The sequence below is a fragment of the Podarcis melisellensis genome (genome assembly GCF_964234715.1).
Source record: "Podarcis melisellensis genome assembly, chromosome: 7".
Lineage (NCBI taxonomy): Eukaryota > Metazoa > Chordata > Lepidosauria > Squamata > Lacertidae > Podarcis > Podarcis melisellensis.
The window spans coordinates 36,574,314-36,596,592 of record NC_138539.1 but is presented as its reverse complement, the minus strand read 5'-3'; positions in this window follow the sequence as shown (position 1 = coordinate 36,596,592).

Below are 22,279 nucleotides of genomic sequence, written 5' to 3'. Positions count from 1 at the left end.
AGGGAGTTAATAAGCAGCCCACCTATAGAGGCCCTGAGGGAATAAATCTCACTAGGGGAGCTGCCTCCACCGACTGCTCCACAGGAAAATGCAACCCAGTATGTCTATGGGCGAGCGAGAGACCTTCTACTTCGCCTAAACTTGTGCACATAGGTATAGGCATTGATGGGACTGGAAAAGATCCTTATGGATATCTCATCATACAAATACACACAACTAAGGTAACAAGACAACCCATATCAGTATTCGAAGATTTTGAGGAAGAAGTACAGCATTTAAATACCCTTCCCCTACCCCCTAAAGCCCATAATATGTTCCTAAGTTTAGCTGAGACTATAGCCAAGGAATTAACGGTGAAAAATTGTTTTGTATGTGGAGGAACAAATATGGGGGATCAGTGGCCATGGGTGGCTCATGAAGTAAACTATACGGAGGTATATAAAACACAAAACAATTACACTTATAAGCATTTGGGTAACGAGGTATGGCAAATCTCTAATCACCTAGTTGGGATAGAATGCTTCACCAGGAACACCAGCCGAATAAATGGAACGCATGTGGGGACACTCCCTTGTATAGGACAATGGGAGGACAAACAGTGGTGGAGTCAAGGGAATAATAATAAAACTTGGCCCTCTCCCCTCGGAAATATTACCAATATGAGCTTTCTCCTAGACCCGGAGAACAGAATGCTAGAATGGAAAACCCCCGATGGGTTTTACTGGGCTTGTGGGAGCTATGCTTACAATAGGTTACCTTTAAATTGGGTCGGCTCATGTGTATTGGCAACCTTAAGACCTAGTTTCTTCCTACTCCCTTTGCATACTAAAGCAAAACTAGGAGTCCCAGTATATGATGAAATAGGACCACGACGAAAACGGGGAATCCATATAGGAAAATGGACAGATACAGAATGGCCCCCAGAGAGAATTATCCAATATTATGGTCCAGCCACTTGGGCAAATGATGGCACAGCCGGATCCTTTGGCAGAGATCCCATCTATTTGCTGAATCGCATTATCCGTTTACAGGCAGTTGTAGAAATAATTACTAATGAAACAGCCGCAGCGTTAACCAAATTAGCTAAGGAAAGTGCTAAAAGCCGAACATATATTATGCAAAACAGGCTTTCTTTGGATTATTTATTAGCAAAAGAAGGCGGGGTTTGTGGAAAATTTAATCTTACTAATTGTTGTATTGAAATAGATGATAGTGGGAAGGTGGTGAAAGACATAGCAGACCGTATGGTAAAGTTAGCACATGTACCGGTCCAGACTTGGGATGGATTAAATTTTAAGGATATGTTTGGTTCATGGTTCCCTAAATTACCTGGTCTGCAGGCCATAGTGGCCCTAATTGGGTTAATTGCGGCAGGATGCGTTTTAATTCCATGCATTTTGCCAATCTTCGTTAGAACTATCAATAATTCTTTGTCCCTCCTAGCAGAACGGAAGGTATCCACATATTTTATGAAGATGCAATATGCCTCAGTACCCACATCCGATGAGGAAGCAGAAATAGCAGCCCAAGAATTATTATGTGAGTTCGAGACAAGATACAAAAAGAGGGGGGATTGTGAGAAGGAGTAAAAAGGTGTGCCTCGAACTCAGTCGTAAATTCCAGCGTTGGGCTGTTGTAAATTCCAGCGGTGGGTTCGGCTGCAGGGGAGCCAGGTCAACAAGATAAGGAAGTAGAAAGAGTCTCTAAATAAGGTTAGGTTTAGAGAGCGTAGAATGGATGATGTATTAGAACCATGTCTTTGATGATTAGATAGATTGTAAGCCAAGCTTCGAATGAAGGGCGGCAGCAATAGGGATAAATACACTTGCCCGTCCATTGTTCGGGGCTCTTCGTACCACCCTGGGACGAGGAGCCCGCCTTTGCAAACGCGTTATAATAAAAGGGAAGTAATAGACCTTATCTCGGTGTCTCCTTGTCTCATTGTAAGTCCACGTAAGAAACTTCTCACAGCTGCTAGTGCAGAACACCAGTAAAAACCACAGTCTCTCCTTGTCTTTCAGAGCCAATTGCTAAAACAGGCTGAGGAAGCTGCTGTCACTAAAGGCATAGCTAGCTAGCTAAGTTACAGCTACAGATCCTATCAAAGACTCTGTCTGAGGTTGACTGCTGCTGAAACAACTCTTGTCCTTTTTTTCTTATGGCACCTCTGGCCTGCATCCTGCATGGATGTGTCTAGGGTGCTATTGAATCCTCAAACCTTTGCCATGCACTATCTTGCTAACCTAACACACAAATGTATATAACACAATCTCACGGCCTTCTAATTTTGTAAAGAAGAAATTGTATTCAGAGGGTAAATTTTGATTGTGGCTATTCTTGTGTTTGTGTCTGAAAGCTCACCCAAAATGCATTTCTTTATCTTCATGGTATCAAAGGGCGCCTTTTTCTTCTTTAAGAAACTAAACATGGCTATTCTTTTGGAATGTGTTTCTCATGTGACAAATCTGCTCAACCTGACCACATGCCAGAAACATTGTTGAGTAGACAGGATTCAAGTGTTATTGGAGAACTGTAGTTTAGATTTCAGTCCTGTTTGACATTTATGAGCATTCAGTCTGTTATATTTTAATGTGTTGTTGTGACCTGTCCCAATCCTGCAGACTAGAGTGCTATAAATTGGCAGATTAACAAATAAAGATCTCTATAACTTGTGATCTGTGCAGCTACCAGCAGTCTTGATGTTTGGGAGGGAGGGAGGCCCTGGAGAGTTAAGGCGGGCTGTGGAAAAAGAGCCTGTCTGGAAATTAAGGTGGAAAGAGAGGTCCTTAATATTAGAGAGACAATTACATATTTGGGATAACTACTTCTTATCTTTCTCAGCCAGAGACTGTCCACAGGAAAGCTTTAAAAGCTTCAAAAACCAAGGAATCTCTATTGTTAAAGGGGAAAAAATCTTTATATTCTTTTCTGTCTTCTTCTGTCTTATAATTCTTATTATTTTTAATAAAGAATATTAAAAAAAAACCCAAAAAACCAAGGCACCTTCTAGTCAACAGGCCTGTTAAAACCATCTTATAGTACATCAAACCAATTGAAGCGATGAATCACAATGTGGGTCGAATTCATCAATATTATGAGGCAATAAAAAGGACATAAAATGCTCTTTTTCTTAATGATCAAAAGAAGTTCTATTAATAGATGCTGAGCAAGATGAAACAAGGGCCAATCCTCTGATAATTTCAGAGAAGAAGTGTGGCTTGAATTGGAAGGGGTGGGGAAAGGACCCAATATGATATGAAACGTTCAAGAGAAGTAACAGCTATCTGAAAACAGCAGGCATTGTCTTCTTTCACTTAACAGGATAATACTCAAGAAACTGGGAGAGCAAATGAGCTGGAATACTATGAAAATGGCAGGTGGTTCTAGAGAATTGTCCACTTTGATTTGATTTGAACCCTAGTTTTCAGAGTTTCCAGAAGATTTCTCTGTGCAATGAGACAAATAAACCTCCACATTCTGCTGTTGTTAAGAGTCTCTAAACTTAAATCAAGAAATGCCCAAACTGGTCCATGTCGTGCAGTTTGGCATGGAAGAGAACTGCTTAAGGCCTCCATGTGGCAAGTAATCCCTTTGGGACTCACTCACGTTAGATATCAAGCTGGTGCCATCTTTGTTGTCATTTTGGCATCTAATGAAGACTGTCCTCTTTCACCAAGCCTTCTGAGTGGAGGTTTTTTTTTTAAATAGATACCTCAGAATTTCTGTTGCTTGGGGGGGTATGCCTGCAGTTGTTTTAACCGTTTTATAGTATTGCGAAATCACTTCAAGATGCTTCTTAGGAAGAAATTCATAAATGAAAATAATAATAACCCCCCCAACTTGTAGGACATAATTATTATTTGGGCATTCTTTACACTGCATTCAGCTGTCCTCAATAAGTCCCCCAAACCATACAAGCCCAGAAGTTTGTGCAGCGCAGCAAACTGTGTTAGATGTTATAGCCACAAGATGGATTATTTGCCAGGTTGAAAAACCAGATAATTTAGATAAATTCCAGTGATAATTTTTGCTCAGAAAGGAATATTAGGATATCAGAAATGAGTAAGCTTTGTGGCTTACTTTTTGATATTTTTGGACTTGGAACCAGGGAAACTGAAGAGGTAGACTGCAACTAGAGATGGCTGGACTCCATATCTTTACTGGAATTTACCAAACAAAACTTTGATTTCATGCTTTAAGTAGTTATAGATGCCATAGGTGAGTGGTAGAGCACTTGCATTACATTCTAATTTTCCAGGGTTGAACCCCCAACATTTTCAGGTAGGACCAAGAAAGACCCCTTCTGAAGAGAGCCACAGCCACTCAATTTACACAATACTGAGCTAGGCCCAAGTTCCGGCTCAGGGGCTCTGTTCACATGCAAGTCAAACCATGGCTAAGCATGAACAAGCAAGTGTGGAAGTGCTCAGAGCAAAAACCACAGCTGTTTGACTCCTCCCCTGGCCTTGCTGCCATGCTGCTTGGAGCTAAGCCATGGTTTGGCTTAGTGCTACACCTGAGCCCAAGCTTGTGGTTTATTTTGTTCTTGGTTGCTTTCACTCATTTATAGTTAGCCATGGGTTTGGCTTAGTGCTATGTGCAAACTGAGGCAGCATAATTCACCTTTTAAAGAAGATACGGTAACTCCATGGATGATAAGGCTAACTCTGGCCAGAAGCCATGATAGGTATTGTCAGGGTTTCAGGGAGAGAAGAGCAGATGGGGGAGGAGACAGAGAGCGAGGGGGAAGAATCCCAGAGAGATGAGGAGGAGGATGACGATGACCAAAGGTCGTCCATGAGTCTGTCCAGTGAGTCAGAGGACTCCCAGAAGGGAGCCCCCCTGGTCAGACCAAAGGGAGGCCAAGGGGGAAGCAGGGAGGAGCAGGGGAGCGAAGGGAGAAGCCCCAGTAGGAGTTGGACACAGGAGCCGGCTTCTCAGCCGGAACGGAGTGAAGGGGGTGGAGTTACCAGGGTGTCAGAGGGAGCAGAGCGAGAAGGAGACAGGGGGAGGAGATCGGAGCAGGACGCTCAGCCGGAAGGAGTGGAGAGTAGCACCGGGAGCAGTGTAGCGGTCGAGAGAAAGGTCAGAAGCAACGTACGCGCGCCAAGTTCAAATGTAGAGGCGCGCGGAAGTGAGGAGAGCCCTGGGGAGGAGCCCGGCCCCAAAGCGAGAAGGAGGGGGGCGGAAGCGTCAGAGGATTCAGCCTCGGGCGAGTCCCGGCGAGGGGGAACCCAGGGGGGCAGAAAGACCCTGCGGAAAAGGAAAGAGAGGAAGAGGTGGTCCAGCACAAGCCTCTTAAATTGGTGCCGAGGCGGTACAGATTCAGAGGGTACTTCAGCGGTCTAACGTTACAGACGTAGAGTCACAAAGATGGAATGTAAACGCAACCATGATCTTCAATAAAGACTTTCTGTAAATAAACCGGATTGGAGTTGGGTCTCTTGTGAGCTGGGACCAGACGGGTGGCTCTGACAGGTATGTTCTGCCACCACTGTTGGAGACAGTGTGCCTCTGAATGAGGAACAAAACTGTGGAGAATAGACTTCCCCTAGGCATCTGATTGTCCTCTCCTCCTCCTTCTGCCTTCCTATAGGGCCAACACATTAAAAAGACTTGCTGCACCATTCAGACACCAATTTCTGCCTTCATTTTCTTACTCTCCCCATTCCACACATTGTGCTGCCTGAAGTACGTACATTTACCCTCTGCATCCATACTCAGCTCTGTACATAAGGACCTATAAGCATGTTTTTTTTTTCACCAGACAAAACCCAGTATGCGTGATGAACAGTCATATTTAAGAACACTAAATCTTGCCCCAAGAGAGGCTGGAGATGTTGCCATAAAATGAGGTCAAATTAATATTGAAGGCTGAGTAATAGTGAATATATTCTAAGGATAATTTTGTATAATATATTATACAGATGTAACATTTGACTTTTCTCTGATGTCTCAAGTATATATATATAACCAGATGTACTCTACTCTTCTCTCTCTCTCTCTCTCTCTCTCTATATATATATATATATCCTCTCTATCAGTGAAACAGATGGTTTTGGGGAGTAGAAGGAGACCAGAAGGTGATATTGCAGATTAGACAAAGGCATCTTTCCAAGAATAATTCCCATATTGCCTATTTTTTGAAAGTATGAAACATTCTATAAATATTGAAATTCAGTTTTCATAAATAGGCTCTGCATGTTAGAGTATTATTATTTGAAATCAGATATAATTATCAAAATTTAGTGCAGCTTTTATGAGAGCAGTGCATCTGTTGGGTCTATCTAGCTCTAGCATCTTGCCTTCAGTATGGATAATTTCTTGTTTGCTTCTAGGAAATATATAAAACACAAAACAAAAGCCAAGGCATATGGCACCTGGCCAATTACATTATGTCGACTTTCTAAAAGCAAAACTAACAAAATGAATACCCTCAAAAATATTTGAAGGGCAATCATTGCTTAGCAAATATCTCTTTATCCGTGAGAGGGTTCGTGTTAGATTGAGATGTCTCTGAGGACATAGTAAAGTCTAATGACCCAAGTCTTGTCTGAGTGCTACTTTTAGATGTTTTCTTACTACACATCCTGTATTCTAAGAATGCAACCATGTAGCAAGCTTGCTCCTTTCCCTATGGTTGCATACACAGCTCTTACGTTTTTGAAGCTCTCTAGCATCATTCAGTACTTGGTCACTCCCATAAAGCAGCAGTTATTGTTTTTAATACTAATTATGTCTGTACTATAGTTTGGAGGTGAAATAAATCTCTTTTAGTCCTTAAACAATTACCACATCCCACCTTTGGCAGCTGTTAATGGCTATGGTTTTGGTTCGAGCATGTTTTATACCCTAGAATAATCTATATTTAGCAGATTTTGAGGCACTTTTCAACTAGAAGCACCTGAGGTGCAGAAACACGTTCACAAGGCATTTTTGCTTTCTGGTAAACCTCCAGGCTCTCCTACAACATACTCCACCTGCAGAATGAAGTTCTTGGCAGTTGCACCAGCTACAGCACATCACATAATATGCTGCTACATAAAAGAGCTATCACCTATTCTTCATGGGTGGTCTCTTTCCAGATTGGTCCTATAATGACTCTGGTTGCCATCCATTTTATCTTTCATCTCCTACCACACCCTGCTTGGCAACAGCCTCCTCGCTGTTCACAATGCTGAATTATTGCAGAGTTTCCTTAATGATGGGCGTGGAGGCAGTAATATCCTTTTGTGTCAAACTACTCCTGAACATTCATGATGAGAAATGGTTCTACTGCATAAAATATTCTTACTGTGCCAGTTTTTAGAACTTCATTGCCTCTAATTGCTTCGTTCTCTCCATGTTAGTGCCAGTGAACAATTCTTGTCTGCGGCAGTACTTTATGTGGAAGCAGTAATGTCTGAAGATTTCTTGTGGCTGCCCAAATTCATGCCATGCAAGCCCCATATTTGCTGGGCGTGTCTCTGGCTCTGGTATAGCATGGCCCAGCAATAAGGTTTTGCATGAAGAGAATAACCCAAGAGTCAGAAGGATCAGGTCAATGGTCTGTCTAGTCCAGCATCCTAGTCTCACAGTGGCCAGCAAGATACCTATGGGAAGCTGACAAGCAGAATTTGAGTAGAGCAGCACTTCTCCAACTCCCAACATCTGGTATTCAGGTAGGTTGAATAGCCAGTAGCCAATGACAACCTTATCCCCCATAAAGTGGTCCTTTGCCTCCCTCAGAACTTCCAGCATTCAGCTTCACAGGATGGCTCTGAGTCCTAGTATTACCCAAGCGGGAGAACAACTTTTTCTTATCTACTTTTTTCACACTGTGCACAATTTTATGCACCTCTATCACTTCCCCCCTTTCCCATACTCCTTACCTTTCATCACAGGGGAATTACTCCAATCATTTCGGTTATCCTTTACTGTTACTGCTTGTTACCAATATCTATGCTAGGGACAAACATTTACTAAATGCTCACATAACTGGTATTGATGAGGAGTGCTAGTAAAGTTCTTCTGACCCAAACTTTGAAATGAACTTTGGGGGTTAAAATAAAAAAAAATGCTTAAAAAAAGAGCTCATTTCTAATTTTGATCACCAGGCCCAGGAACATTAACACAACAGTGGTCCATAACAGCAGGTGGGCCAAAGAGAAGAAAACATTCCTCCTTCTCTTTTCCTGAGCCTACCATGAGTGCTCCTGCCACAGCTGCCTGGAACAAGAAAAACCTTACAGGGAAGAGGAGAGAGTTTAGAGCCGTGGTTCCCAATGTGGGGCACCCCCCCACAGGGGGCAATTTGATTTTTAAGGGGGCAATTTGAGAATGAGTTATTAACCGTTTAGTCATTTAGTCGTGTCCCATGGAGCACGCCAGGCACTCCTTCCACTGCCTCCCGCAGTTTGGTCAAACTCATGTTCGTAGCTTTGAGAACACTGTCCATCTTGTTCTCTGTTGTCCCCTTCTCTTTGTGCCCTCAATCTTTCCCAACATCAGGGTCTTTTCCATGGAGTCTTCTCTTCTCATGAGGTGGCCAAAGTATTGGAGCCTCAGCTTCAGGATCTGTCCTTCCAGAGAGCACTCAGGGCTGATTTCCTTCAGAATGGATAGGTTTGATCTTCTTGCAGTCCATGGGACTCTCAAAAGTGTCCTCCAGCACCATAATTCAAAAGCATCAATTCTTCGGCAATCAGCCTTTTTTATGGTCCAGCTTTATGATCATATACAGTATATAAATATATATTGTGACATACATGTTTTTAAAATTAAAATCACAATGTACAGAGCAGTCAGCTGGTAATAATGGAGGGGTTATCTAAATAGAAAAGGTTATCTAAGCAGAAAATACACTTGGCGCATTCAGGAGGGAGTAGCGCTCCGGGAGCCCTCAGTCAAGAGTTGTAGAATTTCCCCCTGAATGCGACCACTCTGTAGCTCCTCAGTTTGAGCGGTCGCCATTTTTTGAAGCGGTGTTTTGGGCTTCCTCCATGTGAATAGGAGTTTATTTTTTGAATAATAAGAATTATATGTCACGGGGAGGAATGCATCAGGATTTTAGAGATGCTTAGGTGGGAAATGGATAAAAAAAGGTTAGGAATCACTGGTTTAGATAGAAAGGGACAGGCTGGCAACGAGAATGCTTTGGCGATTAAGGGGGACAGGTGGGGAGGATGTTTCCAAGCCTCAGAGGCTTTCAGAATCTGAACTGAGTGGCGGAAAGCTCATCCATCTCTAGTTTGAATAGTGTTTGGACAATCATAGGCTTCTTCAGGTATTACAGTTTCCTTACTTATGAATATCCAAGTTGCAGAACCCTGTGCAAGTGTAGGCACCCACCTTGATAAATGTGTGGTTGTGCCTGGCTGGTGATCTATGAGCTTATATCGTTCAGTCCGGACACTGAGGTCCAGCGCTGAGGGCCTTCTGGCGGTTCCCTCGCTGCGAGAAGTGAGGTTACAGGGTACCAGGCAGAGAGCCTTCTTGGTAGTGGCACCTGCCCTGTGGAACGCCCTCCCAGCAGATGTCTAGGCAATAAGCAACTATTTTACTTTTAAAAGACATCTGAAGGCGACCCTGTTTAGGGAAGCTTTTAATGTTTGATGCTGTATTGTGTTTTTAATATTCGGTTGGAAACCGCCCAGAGTTTCCAATGTGGACGGGGTATAAATAATAAATAATAAAAATTATTATTATTATTATTATTATTATTATTATTATTATTATTATTATTTATTATTATATTCACATCATACCAGGGACGCTAAACTCCCAACACTTCCCCAACACTTTGGATTTGCACATTTCCCTACATATGGATGTGTTTGTATAATCTGAGAAGTTGCCCTCAGTTCTGCAATGGTGTATTTTGTTCTAGTTAGCAGCGATGCAATTAACACATTTGGTGAGGATGCTTCTCTACTAGCATGAAGTTCATTAATCTCTAAAGAATGCAAATCCCTTTATTTGGACCTTCTTTGCTGTATGTTTTTCGAGCTGTGCAATCTGTCAACCAGTTTATCTTCACTAATTAGGCTGAGGGCTTTGGGGGATTTATGTACTGTAACTCCTTAGTCTCTTTTTCCCGATTAGCACCACATTTACATTCATGAATCGCTGCTGCTAATATATTTTGTGTATTTTTGCTTATAGGCTATAGTTGTGAATCAAACTATTAGAATATGTATCCACTTACAGTAAATTCTGATGTCATCTTTTTGAATTGTATGCTGGGGCACTTCACTTTTCTATGTTTCTAATACTGATAGTGATTTTACTAAAGTAGATCATGCTTATATTTACTCATCATGTATCATTCTTATTGTTCACATTGCTGAGAATCCAGCATACATGATAGAGGGGCAAGCATAGCCATGGTCCTTCCCCTATATCTACAAGGCAACCCATGAGGAGTGGGCCTGTCCTTGGAGGATCTCATTATTATTATTATTTTGCATCCTTTCATCTAAAAAAACTGTGTTAGTGGGAGGGTTGATGGATATTTAAAAATGGTTCCCCTGGTGATTAATTTCATTAGTTGTATCCAGTCTTGTCTGTCCTGTAAAGCCATGACTATAAAGGCCTGGGTCACCTGACATTGCTGGATTCAATATGAGCTAAAACAACTATTACGGATATTAATAGTGTTCAGCATGAAGCAATTGGATGCATAAAAACTGAATCCTTTTGGAATAAAAATTGTCCAGACCCATAATTATTCTTCAAACCAGAACTTCTTCAAAAACAGGCACAAGAACATCAATGATACATCCAGAAAGTTGTATAAATCATATGCATATGGAAGCATAGATTCTTTTTCTTAAATATATAACATAATTATGATCAGAGCTGAAATAAATGTTCTGTCTCTCCCATAGTTTGCATTAGCCTGCATCCAGCCTAAGGCTATGCAGTTCCTGGAGAGGCACTTATCACCTCTTTCTCTGACTGTGCCTAGGAACAAAAGGCAAAGGCAACTACCTTCAAAATGGTGAATTTATGATTAAAAACCTTAGTCACATGTTCTAAGGTTAAACACTCAAGTGAATGCTAGCAGAGAACACCAGTGGAATTTTCCACGGTCAAACCCTTAGCAACATGCATACAGGCATTCTCCATTTCTGTGTGAAATTAAACAATTGTACTTACCTATTTCCCCAAATGAAGTTGTTGTTATCATTGATATGCATTCTGTCCAAAATTTCATAGGCATATACTAGTGATACATGTATTGTCTTACCAAGATATGCTGTTCAAGGCACAACCATCTTTGAATAGTGCTGAAGGTTCTACAGCTCTGTCCTATGTTCATTACCATGTCCTTCAGTGATTAAACATCTAAGCAGCCAATGGTGGCCCTAGAGTTTGGGAGCCCTTGGACAAGAACTCATTTGGGGCCCCTTAAAGGTAGTAAAGCAAGTCAGGCATAAAATTTCACTTAATTCTATACAGGAAGCTGCAATGAAAGTATAGATAAATGCCCCACAGCACATTCTTTGAGGTCATTTTTTATTGCACCTGGAGTGGAGAATATTACTGAATACATTCCATCAATACTACACTGTAAATATATGAGTACAAGCCATAAACAAAAAGAAATAACTCTGGAAATGTGACTGAGACCTCAGCAATAAATCTTGTAACTTCAAAACTGCATCTGACATTTATTGTGTCAGTTGCCCTTGAGTTCAGTACTTTTCTCCCTAAGGTTTCCAGCACAGGAGGAGCAGCTGGTTCAGGACCCTGTCAAGTAGTGGCTAGTAGAGGGGTTTTGGCATGGGGCAGAAAGAACCCACTGCAAATTGCCACTGCCCTCCCCACCACCACCACAAGAGCAGTGGGGGAAAGTCAGGTGGTTGAAACATATGCAGCTTGAACTGGGTAATTTTTGAATTTGAAGCCTTTTTCTGTCCCTTGGGGTGCGTTCCTGATTCTTCCTTTGCAGCCACAGTTTGAATTCCTCTTTCGAACTATCTTGTCTTGTGCACACCTGAAGTCATATGATGGTCAAGCATAGGAAAGGTGGATTTGGTTCACCCAGGCAGCCTGTTGACCAACCACAAAGGCTTGGCTGGCCTGCTTTGGCCCATGGGCCCAAAGTTGCCCATTACTGACTTAGATTGATACCTCTAGGGCTAGAGGAGAATGGTCCACATTTTTAAGTGACCTGATCTAATTCAAACTTTCCAGACCAATGTACAGATCAGAACATAATTAGCCGTCGGTTTTCACACCTCTCCAATTTTGTGATATAGTTTTTGAATCAAGAAAGTACCAAAAAGCATTTTAAAATTTTGTATTTAGGATAAAATAAGTTTTTAAAGCATTCACATTGAGATAAAATGGTATATTTAAGTACATATTTTGTGATAAAATGTATATTTAAGTACATATTAAATACAAATTTAAATATGAATTCCCAAATATATATATTAAAAATTCAAATGGAAAAAAGAAATGGACTTATGACTAAGTACATGTGAAAGTGATGTGGACCATAATAAACTGACCCTTCCATCCCTAGAAACCATTCATAGGTTTTTGGTGTTGTAGAATTCTTTGAACAATCATTTGAGTTTTCACAAGCTTCCATTCCTTGTATATTGTCTCTTTCCTAATTTGAAACTACCTTTCTTTGTGAGACAACAAAACAAAACAAAACCTGTTCTCTCTTAGATGTTGGACATACGGAAATGCATGTGGTTAGTATATAAACACCTCTAGGTTATAAGAAACATACAATTAAACCCTTGAATGATAATGAACAGATGCTTCCCTTGCACAAATTATTTTCTGTACCAAACATAGGCTGGCTTGAAGATTTTATCAATTGTAAGAGTTTATCATTAAATTGAGAGAAAAATGCAACCTACCTTGACAGTATCCCATCTGGTTATCTTCTCTTTTTGGTGTTTACCTTTTGTGAGCTGCTTGCTTATTCTATTTAACTGATTCCCTCCCTGCCGGCAAAGGGAAAACATAAAGCAAGATGGGCATGTGGCTTCTTTTCAGTCTTATAATAAACAACCAAGGAATGGTGTGCTCCTGATACAGAATATTCTCCAACCAATCAGAAGTCTCTTTCATCGTATGCTGTTGTAAGGCCAGAACTACTCCGGGATTAATGGCACATAGGGCTAATCTTAGACCAATTTCATGCCTTGTGTATTTGACAGAACACATGGCTAGCTACCATTTACTCAGATGGTAATGTAGTGGCATGAAGCCAAAGCAACCTATTTTCCTTCTACTGCTGCATGGCCATTTTACTAATACAGTTGCTGAGGTTTCCAAGCACACAGAGAGCCATAGGTTACCAGATTTCAAAACAGAAAGGGCTTCTCATCGTTTAGTGCTCTGAAACTGAGCCACATTTCCAAGGAAGCATTTCCCCTTCCACTGCAACACAGTATCCCTATCCATCCTTTTGGGGCAAATGCATGTGGGCATAAAGTTGAGAGAGGCTTTATGAAAAGAAGCATTGTACCCAGTGTCCCAGCATGCACTGGCTCCACTTCAAGTCTTCCTGTTTACAGCATGGGAAGCTGAATATGCCTATATATGTTTGAATGCTAATGTGTAGCATCTTCTCTGTGGCCAGGTACCCTGACAACAAAGGGTTTCTGATTGCTGGAAGGATTCTAAGTGTGATCACCTGAATACACTTAGAAACGCCTTTGGACTTCCATACTGAATGCAGGTAGGCCTGATGTGGAAGCAGTGTGTGCTAGGACATTAGTGAATAGGCTTTTCAGTGGTCTTTAGCCATGCTAACTCAATGGACCCTCCATATTCAGAAGTTGTGTACCTCTGAATACCAGTTACTGTGGCCAGTCATTGCCTTCACTGTTGACTTCCCAAAAGTCTGGTATAGTGGGAAGCATGATGCTAATGCAGGTGCCCTCTTGTTTTGATCCAGAATACTTCTCCTTATGCTTCTGCTGTGACTACATTGACCATGTGAAAGCACCATTAGCGTGTGTGGACATTGTACGTACTAGCAGCTCTTATCCCAAAGTAAAGTGACCTTACTCCAAGAGTCTAAAGTGGTTACCACTCTTGTTTGCTGTCGAAATGATGTTCTTACTTACCAGTACAGAGTTGCTTTCAACCACAGCTTAGAAATGTAGGGTTGTATATATGTAAATTCAGGTGACCATTTTATAGAATAACTGAACGGATGGAGCAAATTTGTTTTCTGTTGCTCTGCACCCAAACCAATGGATTCTAATAAAAATAACAATTCTTTAGACTAAAGATTAGGAAGAACCCTTGGATGGTATAAGCTGTTTGACAGTCAAATAGGTTGCCTCAGAAAGTAATGGATTCTTCTTTATTAGCTGTTTTTAGGAACAGCAGCTGGATGACTGCCTATCAGGATGCTGTAGTTGCTGTAGGTTTCTTACATTGGCAAAGGGTTGGACTAATTCCAGCTCTATGAATCCAAGTGTAAAAAACAGTGAGCTGAAAAAAGATAGTTTCTTGGGCTTTAAATACTTAATGATCCCACTGATCAGGACTTAGGTTCATTTATATGTTTCTGGACCGGACCTAAAGTTTGTAATGTCTTTGATACACACCACTGTATGGCTGCTTTATACATTCTTTGGAACACACAGATATATATGTCAAACAACCATATAAGCTGTTATTCCCACCAGGGCTGCAATGTGATACCCAGGGTGGATATCTCAATATCTCTTATTTGGTCTGTGCAGATATGCATGCCATTGCTCAGTGAAACCAAGTATAGTGGTTTTATATTCAAAACTGCTGGGCTAAAGCAATGTTGGGGCAGGCAGGTACACAATCATAACATTTTTTTAGATTTTATATGCAGGGACAGCTTAAGTTATTTTGCCACCTGAGGCAAAGCAGAAGATAGTGCTACTTTCCATGTATGGAAGCTGATCAGATTGGTGCTGCCACAGCACCTGCGGGCAACAGGCAACCTTAGAGGGCACAAGCCCAGACCACATGGCACACACAGCTCTGTACTCCAAAATCTTGTCATCCCTCAGCAGCTGCTGCCTGAGGCACCTGAATCACTCTACCTGATGGAAGGATTTGTATGAGAAGCCTATGGGTTATGTTTCATAAGAAGGGTACAGGGTGAGAGTGGAAAACTTCCATTTCCCAAACATAACCCTGAGCTCTACTGCGTTAGAACAGATTTGATTTTAGCTTCATGCCTATAGGCTTAAATACTCATGAACGAAATAAGAACATAGTTCAGGCAGAATAGAAGAAAGTGTCGTGGCAATAAGCCAGCACACCTGCTACCTCTGATTCAAAATCTACTTACCACAATGAATTCGATAGAGCCTACTTCTGAGTAGACATGGCTGTTATCAAAGCTGAATTCCATCTTTCACTTGATTGTCTTCCAAGGCACAGCCTTGATCTGTTTCCTTATTGAGGTCAAGTTCCTGGTTTCCCCCAAGAAAGCAAACTTCTGAAATCAAACATCCATTGGTATTGAGAGGATTCTAACTTTGAAGTGACTTCTCATATATAATTGTGGGGTGTGGTTTCTGTCTTATAAGCCAGATCAGTGACAGAGTTGACCCTTGATTGCTTGACCCAACATAGTTACTCTTAATGGAATAAATGTAACACCCTCTCCAGTTTTAATGTAACACAAATTAAGCACCTTGAAATCAAGATAACTCTAGACTAGTAATTCACCATATGAAACACAGTCAGAAATTACTTAGGAGCTGCATAATTTATGTTGATCAGTTTTCAAATATATCCTTTTTCATAATACAAAATGAAGCATAACTAATATGAAGACAATCCACATGACTGAACATAAGTGATATTGATTGTAATAATAATGTACAGCAATAGGAAACTGCCCTGGTGCATATCTATTCTATTTTCCCACCAGATGCTTTAGTTTTTTCCAACCAAGTTTTGTCTAGCATTGGTTCCATCAAACAAAAAAGTTTCCATACACCTGCATAACTGAAGAGTTGATATCAAAGTTGTAATGCCATTAGGCAGGGTGAAGTGACTCACCTCCTGGCATTAGATAGGGTTGAAAATAAAGGGCAGCAAATATCAGTTGTGCAACATCAGGCACACACATGCTAGTGCCATTTTGATCTTCCAACTCCCACACTGCAATCCAGTGCATATCTACTCAGAAGTAAGCTGCACTGATTTCAATGGGACCATCCCTGGCTATTGGCCATGCTTGCTAACTGATGCTTGCTAGAGTTGTAGTTCAGCAGCATATGGAGGGCTAAACGTCCCCCACATCTGGGCAAGAGGTTTTCTAGCCCTGTACTAGCTTAGTAAGTAAAGCTATGTTATGTGGGATGAAGCATTTTGTCTTGGTACAGTAATAAATCCATCCTGTTTTGTTGTTTTTTGTAAAATGCCAATTCCCTTGTAAGTTTTTGGGACTCCTAGAATATCTGTTGCAGAGCAGGATTTAGAGTCAGCTTTCAGAGCCTCTTAAGTTATTAAATTCTAGGATACAAAGGCAGACACAGAGCAAGCCACTAGGAGGCACCTGATTTTAAAAATAGCAGCCCCTTCTAGGAAACTGATAGCCAGCTATGATATCCAAATAACCTAACATCCATATTTGAAATATGGCATATCCACCCACAGAGCACCAATGATCTCTTCTGTATTTTGAGTACAGGTAGTGGGAAATGTTGCTACTCTATTCGCACATTGCTTGTTTCCTTTTGGCATTTAGAGTTCTGTAGTTGTAGCTATTAAAACCCCAACTATGCAATTCTAAATCACTGCCCTGGCTTTTGTTAGTTCTTTCCGCTTTATATTTTCTACTGATGAACTTTGAAAGTCACTAATAGCAACCTCATCATGATCATTTTTCCCTTTGGAGAATTTAATACAAACAAGCATGCTGGTGCAGGGGACTAGGCTGGTGGTCATGGGGATGGAGGGCTCTGCATTTTCTTCTCAGAGGCTCCTGTTCTAAGCCCATTGAGAAAACCCAGTTTCTAAGCCCATTGAGAAAACCCAGTTTCACCCTATAACCTACTCAAAGCTCTGGGAACAGTTCAATTTAGAAAACGAATAAATGCAATTTGCCTATTTCCCAAAGAAAACAGACATAATCATGCGAGCACAAGTTGTCATTGGGGCTAGCCTGGAAAATGTGCATATGTGGCACATTCTGGCAGGGTCTGAGTAGCTGCTCACTTGGTGATGCTCCTGCCATAGCTTTGACTACACACATCAGCAAATACTACCATTCTGTCTGTGAGGAGACAGGTCCCTATGGCAGTTGCCTTTCAGATCTGAACATCCGAAATCCGCTTTAATCCAAAGGCACCTCTGATGGTGGAGAGAGAGGTGAGACTCCCAATCATGCTTACCAGAATTGGGAAGCAGTTACACATGTGTTCAATTGTCCATTCTAATCTATCTGATTTTAAAGCATTTAATTGCATCTGTAATCACATCCGTAGTGACAAATTCAGTCTGTGTGTGTGTGTGTGTGTGTGTAGGCTGTTGAGTTATAACAGCTACAGTAGTGTAATATCAGCAAGAATAGAAAAGTCGGCCCCATGTGGTAAATCCTCTGGCCTTGGTGTTTTTGAGCTCCTGCAGAACACAGTTGAACACCCATAAAAGCCATACTTTTGCTTTTCATGGCAGCTACCCAATAGGCTACTTTGTCAAGAAAGGACTCAGAGATGTTGGAAGTTCCCTGAGGAGTAATTAGGTTTCCCCAAGCAGTCTTTTCCCCAGCTTTCATTCACTGATCAGATCCTTCCCAGCAATGACACTTTTTTTTAATATAACAACAACAGCAGCAAAAGAAGAACTTGCCTCATTATGCTTGACAGAGCAGATACTAACTTATTCTGAAGCAGAAATGATCATAACAAAACTGATGGGAAATTGCAAACATGTAAAAGTGTGTGTGTGTGTGTGTGTAAGACACATAAATCAAAATGTACAAAGACATTTTAATGCCCTTTTAAAAAGCATAAATTTCCTTTTAGAGTCCCCGTCTGTTACAGAAGCCTATTATCTGATGACAGGTATGATGATTAACATAATAGACACTAGTAAAATTTTCTCCAACTTCTTTGAAAATGTTAACTTACAGCTTCAAGCAAAATGTATTTTTTAAAAAACTGGATTTTGTTTCTGGTATGGGACCATTTGCCCAAATGAAGTTAACAGATTTGTATCTAAACCATCTGTTGGTGCAAACGCATTAGAATGTGAAGTCACGTATAGGAAGCCTCAGAGACATCTTCTGACTGCTATACATAAAAGAAAAAGAAAAAGGATGCTCTGTCTTTCCCCTCGTCTGTCTAAGGTCCAGCTCACCAGAGAGCCAATTCAGACCAATTACCTTGTCTTTGTCAACAAAAATACTCTAGTTTCCAGAGTTCTCTGGGCATAGAGGTTAAGGTCCCAGAAAGACAAAATAATAAACAAATTCATTTCAAGAATCAGAGTTGTGTGCTTGGCTGGGAGGATATGTTTGAGAAAGGTTATTTCCTTTTAGATAAACCTCCACAGGGAATTACACTCGCAGCAACATCCACTTTTGCTTTCTTTTTAAATGCAAAATCCAAATGGAACACTCTAAAGTTAAAAAATAAAAATAAGCAAATGCAAATAAGGTAATGACCTGCAACTACAATTCTTTGAGTTGCAGGATGTCCACTTTGGATAAAAAACCTTGAATATAATTTCAGAGTTGGTACAATTTTGGACTAAAGTAGATGTGATGTTTTGTCATGTAGTTTGGTCTTGCATAGTTGCTTTTTCATTAAACAATAGCTGGCATGGTGCAGGGGGTGGGGTGGGTGGGCATCGTCAACAAACTGGATTGCTCCATGGTCCTGACTGCAATCAGATTCCCCACTCCCTGGACAGACACACTTGCAACTTGTAATGGAAAGAAATCCCATTGCAAACAATATGGATGGGGAGTGAGGGGTTGGTTCCATTTGGAACTATAGCAAGAGCAAAAGTTCAAAGCTTTCTGCCTCCAACTCATAGTCCATATCCAGCGATTGGCCCTGCAACACGGTTTTTCTTTAACCAAACTCTGTGACCAATCACGTAGCATGTCCAGAAGCATGTTGGGTGAATGTGGAAGGGGAAGTGAGCTGCGCAGTCTTGTTTTGTCTCTGACATCTTGTACAGCGACTAGTACCATCCACTGGTTTTCATGCATACGCACAGCAAATACTTATCATAGGATCATTAGTGGTCAATTTGGTGCATCAGCAGCTGCCCCCCCAACACTGGTGTCCCTGCAGCTTACTTGAATGGGGACTAGGGTAGGGTAGTGGCGAAGTTTGGGCTGCACAGACGCACTGGTGGCAGGGCTGGATTGGTTCCACTGGTGCGTCCAGGTAACCAAGCTTCTCCCTAGAACCACTTAGATAAGTTGCAGTGACGCTGGTGTCAGAAAGGTGTCTCTGGCCCTCTACACTAGCCAGGGCCGGATTTAGGTTTGAAGAGGCCCTAAGCTACTGAAGGTAATGGGACCCTTTATATGTCCAGTTGTTCTTTGTCAACAACAAATTGTCGCTGTTTTTTGTGTTGAATATATGCTGTATGGTAATTTATGCACATAACAAAATATGTATTTTATCAAAGTAATTGATACAGAAATGAGCAAACCAGTGATATTTTAGGGAGCAGGCTAGCAGGCGGGGCCCATTACTTACATCACAGGAGCCTACACAACACAAAGCACTGTTGCTGTATGTAAGTTTTATTTTATTTGTTTTTTATCTTATATTTTGGAAATGTACATCCAGGTTTTTTTCCCCTTTAATTTTTTTGGGGCCCCCCAAGAGAGTGGGGCCCTAAGCTATAGCTTGTTTAGCTTATACATAATTCCGGCACTGACATTGGCTGATTCCACTTAGGAAGCAAACTTGATTTAAATTTACCCCTCTCCTGCAAATCTTTTCCCCACCCGTTTCCAGCATCTTGAGACTGTAATCAGCACATTATTCAGATCTATGCAGAGAAAGGGGGCATTTTTTCTTCCTGTGGAAATGGTACTGCATGGAGATCAGCTCTATCAAAATCATACAAACCAAATGTTAGAATGGGATGGGGGCGGGGGAATAAGGAGAAGTGAAACTTGACATCCCCATTGAAGGCTGCTGTTGTATACAGTGGTACCTCGGGTTACATACGCTTCAGGTTACATACGCTTCAGGTTACAGACTCCGCTAACCCAGAAATAGTACCTTGGGTTAAGAACTTTGCTTCAGGATGAGAACAGAAATTGTGCAGCGGTGGCGCAGCGGCAGCAGGAGGCCCCATTAGCTGAAGTAGTGCTTCAGGTTAAGAACAGTTTGAGGTTAAGAACAGACTTCCAGAACGAATTAAGTTCTTAACCCGAGGTACTGCTGTACTCATTTCTCTGGGACTAAGCTAAGTAAGTCCTTTTGATTTTAGTGGTATGCTTACAATTGTAGCTCAACCCTGTGCTTGTTTATAAGTTTCAGTGGGCTGTTACAATTATATGCATAAGACTGCAGCCTCATTTTTGGCAGCTGGTGGTGGCAGCACTTCTCTTCTTCTGTAAATTTCTAATTTCTGTAATATAATTCAGGTTTTTCTGCCTATTTAGATTAAGAAAAGATTTCTTACTTTGTGAATTGTTGCACAGAGACAGTGTTTGAATTATGGGGTGAAAGGTATGGTGGGGGAGCTTTAGTGAAAGCCATAATTTCCAGCCAATTCTACCTAAATTGAGTCTAATGAATTGAACCCCCTAGACTTCCAAAACTACGTAATAGGTAAAAGATCTCGTAACAGGGCCAGGGTACCCCCCCCCCAAAAAAAAACAATTCATGGAGATATGATAATGCTTGGGTGTTGAGATCTCAGCCATATTACACAGATATACAAGGGAAAATGTCTCAGTGCTGCAGAAGCAGTCATCCAAGGTAAACACATCCACTGTACATCTTTCTTTTATGAAAATTAAAATCATTATCATCTTTTGACATGGAAGGATTTTGCTCCATGACTACAATTATCAAAATGTCCATGTCTGATGCATTCATCTGCCAGGCAATCTGGAGAACATTGGCCCTCTAAGGGTTACAACATTACAATTGTTCTTTGCAAATAAAATTCACATCTGTTCTGACAACTTATTTCACCCTGATGCAACTTGAAAAGGTCGAGATTAATCCCAGAAAATCAGACTTCTATTGGAAAGGCCAAATCAACTTTAATTGTAGCACATTGCTATTTATATTGACATTTAGCCACAGCAGAGCATTATTCTTTTCATTGCTAATGTTTGTTTTACTCCAGAATCTCTGTGATTGCTTATATTTGATGCTAAACTGTGCTTTATGTTGCATAACTTAAGCAGCTTATATACCGGTAGTTTAAGGTTAGTTTCACTGACCGAGGATATTCCATGCATATGTTTAAGAAAGATCTGTGCCTGGCTTTTATATGCCATGTGCTGGTAATACATTACCCACCTGTGTTTAACTTTGCCAATAGAGTGTATAGCAGATGGGTATGTTCTGAAAAAGCATAAGGTATATATGAATAGGAGCCCAAATACCATGAAACTAGTTCCATAAATCTAAGGGGCTTTAGATTTGTCCCCCCCTTGTTTGTTGGCAATCTGCTTTAGAAACTTGGGGAGCAGTATGATCCCAATTTACTCAAAAGTAAGTCCCCAAATCGGTGAGGCTTAATTGCGGGTAACAAGGCTGCACAGGATTGCAGTCTGAATTTCAAAAGCAGACTGTGAGTGTGTCAAAAAGAACAAAGAAAGTGTCAAAAAATGCACTAGCTTTGCTCAAGTCCATTGCATGAATCTAAGCAGCTCCATGAATCTCAAACTATATGTTGTTATTGCTTTAAGCCCCTTGCATGAAACAGTTACTCACTGTGGTTTTTCTGACTTTTAAAGGAAAGAAACAGCACAACCACATTCAGCAGAGGGAACCTGAGTTTCAAATACCATCCTAACCACCTACTGGCTTCCGGTACTTGTTATCAGCTCAGCCATGAACTGAAAGTTTAACTTTCGGTCAGATTAAAGACTCTCAGTTGGCAATACCTTGCTGTTTAGCCTGGAGAACATGAATACTCAAAATGGTGTAAGGGTGCTTTAAGTAACAGCTGGCAAGCAACCACGTCTGAGCCTTATACTCTGATATGACATGCACTTGCAGGAATGTTGCCAAATGCAGCTGCTAGACAGCTTTAACAAGTCAATTCTAATCTTAGCAAGTCAATATTAATCTTTGCCAAATTAATATTTGCCTTGACAGCCCACCAG